This window comes from Trachymyrmex cornetzi, unplaced genomic scaffold, assembly GCF_001594075.2.
Source record: "Trachymyrmex cornetzi isolate Tcor2-1 unplaced genomic scaffold, Tcor1.1 scaffold349, whole genome shotgun sequence".
Taxonomy (NCBI): domain Eukaryota; kingdom Metazoa; phylum Arthropoda; class Insecta; order Hymenoptera; family Formicidae; genus Trachymyrmex; species Trachymyrmex cornetzi.
In genome coordinates, this window is record NW_017298203.1 from 96,323 (window position 1) to 100,551 (window position 4,229).

Genomic DNA, 4,229 nt, shown 5'->3' on the forward strand with positions numbered 1-4,229 from the left:
TGGCCAGGGGTGGAGTGGTGGGGGTTTGTTTTGACGCTCCGTGGCTGCCCATATACTACTCGTAATCTTTCTCTATTTCTCATTGCTTCCTTTACCTATTAATAATAGATAATAAGGTTTGGTTTAAATAAACGATGTTAATAATTTTACATCTCTCTCATTCTCTTATTTTAAAACCCTGAGACCTCGTAGTCGTTAGCCTTGCCTTTTCAGAGATCGCGCGTGATCCAGTCCCGAGTTAAAAGGATTAGATTCCTTGACTCAAAATTTGGACCAACGACCGCACCGCTCGTAGGAAACAAGTGTTAAAGCGTCCTTACAGGACGTTGACCCATATTCCGAAGCGAGCACAAAAGGGGTGCGTTCGACTTGCGGCACTCGCCTCCGTGCGGGTACCTGCGAGAAAAGAGTCTGACCGTCCTTCCAAGTACCCTCACCGTTCCCGCTCCTTTCATTCTCCGAGAGGATCACAAACAATCAAAAAATTTCCAAGGGTTTGGACCCAACACTAAATATATCATCGACATCATGATTCTAGAATCTTCCACTGGCGATACATACTTGGTGTATATAATAAGGTGATTTTCTGAGCTGGCTCATTTTAGTTTTGACTGATAACTTAAACACATTGATTCTCGATTTTTCCAACTCCTGTATCTGCTTTTAGACGGATTGTTAACACAGGTAACTCATTAATTTTCTATTGTTATACCATGATTCTTCTTTTCCTTCTTTTGAATTTTTTCTTTTGAATAAAACAGAATCAGGAAATCCTGTGCTCAATTATGTCACATTACGGAATTATATTAAGAACTTGTGGCGAGATTTTCTTTCTTGGTATGACGGCATAGCTTAATTTGCGAGGAATTATTTACTCTGAAGAATCACTATTTCTGTATAATGAAGAATTTGATTCACAGCAAGAATACGATTTACTTTTGTTGACTATTAAAAATTTTTATTATTGATTTCTGTACGACTAATTTGCGTGTTGCTTTGTATGCGAAACATTCACTTTCTTTTACTGAAGATGGTCTAATTTAAGAAACATCTATGATAAATTGTAATTTCTTAATATAATATATATATAGTTAGCTACCAACACCGAGCGTTAGTGGTTTACTGCCTTTTATGTATTTTGTTTTTTTTATTTCATACTATACGAAATAAGTATCTGGACGCCATATTGGATCGGCCATTTTGAATTTTATACTTATGGCATAAGGTTCAGTTTCAGCGACCCTAAAAACCTTACCTTTAAGGGGTAGTTTTCACCCTTCAGAGTGGACCATTGCAGATAAAAAAAAATACGTCTCAAATAGTTTTCGAAGTTCTACAAATATGCAAAGCTTCATTAAAATCGGTGAGTGACACCCCCGTAGGTTTACTTGTCAGTTACGGTCATCCTTATGCTAAGGGCCTTAAATAACACTTCTAGATGAAACGTTTCAGACCAAAGTTGTAAGGTTTTAAAGGAACTATTTACTGATATTTAGTTTGATCTTGGATGGCGTCTCTAAGATCAGATCAATGTCATATTTATTTTTTTTTGACATGATATTTTTATTCTACAATTTAGCAGCTGGTGTAACTTTTCAAAACTATTTTTTCTTTATTAAGTTCTTATTGAAATGTGAGACTTGAAAGTTACAGTATTTAACCTAGGTGTCCGACTGGCGGCACTAAAAATAAAAATTAGAGGAACAACTGCCTCTAAAACGGCTTTCCGAATCTTTTTATGTTGTTCTTCACAACATTTCGGTATTTTATATAAAAACGGTTTCTACGCATCTTTAGCTCAGTCGTTACTGAGATGACTTTCAATTTTTTGCATAGATTACGAAGCTAATGATTTATACATTCTATTTTGTTCACTGTTGTCATTTGCTCCTGATACGATCTATTATCAATAATGGACTTAAATACGTTGCTATCACCATCGGAGATGACCGTTCTATAGATCAATTCATGCATTTCAATGCTATTTTTAAACCCTTCAACAATAGCATCACTCTCCATACTTGTAGAGCTCGCATTGCGATCAAAGTTTTTGTAATACAAACCAGTACCGTTAAAATACACGCTTCTGGTGTTCATTTTGCCATTACAGTCAAGACAAAGGCTTTTGATATTTTTATCAGTATCGTCTGATTAGACGTCTCTAATATTTATTCTATCAGTACCATCGAAATAGACGCTTCTGACATTTATAACAAACAATAACATACATATAATAATACAAACCAGTACCGTCAAAATAGACGTTTCTGGCGTTTATTTTGCCATTACAGTCAAAATAAACGCTTTTGATATTTTTGTCATTATCGTCTGATTGGACTTCTCTGAGATTTATTCTATCAGTACCGTCGAAATAGACGCTTCTGAAATTTATAACAAACAATAACATGCGTATGATAATACAAACCAGTACCGTCAAAATAGACGCTTCTGGCATTTATGGCAAACTATTACATATGCATATGATACTACGAATCAGTACCGTCAAAATAGACGCTTCTGGCACTATTGAAATACTACATGGTTACATATTATATACAATCAATTTCGTGTTCAACATAGAGACAAGCAAGACTGCGTTTTTATCTTTAAAAACAATTGTAATTTTTTATAAAAAAAAAGATCATTTTTACAAAACCTATCATTAGGCTCTTGCAATCGTAAAATATAATTTTCGAATACTATACAGAGTATCTGGAAATTATCGACAAATGTTTCGTGCGTTGGTAGAATAGACTATACTGAGTCGAAAAGTCCTGTACCATTTTGTGGTGTCAGCAGTAATTAACGAGATATTAACGTTTAAAGATAGCAGAATACGCGCGTCCGCCCGACCTACTATTGCCGGAGGTACGGCCCACCGAGCGCACGGCGCGCGGGTTGCAAGGAGCAGGGACGGCCTAGCAGGCGCGCCGTTCGAGCTTAGAGGCTCACGACGGTGAGCGGGGCGCGCTTGCCACACTCCCCGCCAGAATTGTTTTTTTAAAACATTTTTTTTTAACAAATGTTTAAAACATGTTTTAAATATCAGATTAAATTAAACATGCTTTTTTTAAAAACAATTTAAAACAAATGTTTAAAACGTTATTTTTTTAAATGTGTTTTTAGTACAGGTGAAGATGGTATTATGGTACCCCAATTAATAAAATTTATTTCATAATTTTCATATAGATATATTAATTTTTAAACATAATACATATACCATACACATAACATACGTGATATGCGTATAAGTATATACATATACATGTATGTGCGTCTGTGCGTAACTTTCTAAAATAAAATGTTATCAATATAAACTATACTTTATACCAACCAACAGCCAACATAAAATAATAAAATATATTCTTCAAAAATAATATATATATTTAAAATAGCAATAGTAACATCTCCAGTGGTCTAATGTCTAGTCCTAATATCGTCCATGTTTATTTTCTGTAACTATGGAGAGAAAAATGACTTCGTCGAATTTGGAAAAAAAAGCTTATATTGTCTCACGAGAACTGCATAACTTTAATCTGTAGCTATATATGTAAAGTCAAAATTAAATGGAGGATAATATATTATGATATATTATAAGATAATCAATAATTTTATAAAAGAAAATATACCAGGTATGTAAATGAAACCGAATTTTTTAATAGAAAATACACGTTTATTGCATGAAAATGATAAAAAATATTTTATTCGAAGTATTGCCCATCGCTAGCTATACATTTTTCCCACCTGTCTGACAATTTGTGGATGCCACGCCAAAAAAATTGTTGCTCTTTTGAGCCAAACTAGTCATCTAGCCATTTTCGTACATCTTCGTAAGAAGTGAAGCGCTGCTGAGCAAGTGCGTCCCATCGATACAAATAAGTAGTAATCGGATGGAGCCAAGTCTGGTGCTTAAGCCACATGCGAAAGTACTTCCCAACCAAACGCTCAATCGTTTCCTTGACCAGTTTTGCTGTGTGTGATGGTGCATTATCATGAAGCAAAATCACTTTGTGTTGCCTTTTTTGATATTCCGGTCATTTTTCACGCAAAGCTTGATTCAAATTGATCATTTGTTGTCGGTAGCTTTCAGAATTAACGGTTTCGACAGGTTTTAGCAGCTCATAGTAGATCACACCTTTCTGATCCCACCAAACACAGAGCATTGTCTTCCGTCCATAGCGATTTGGCCTTGCAGTCGATGTCGATGGGTCGCCTGGAGTTACCCATGA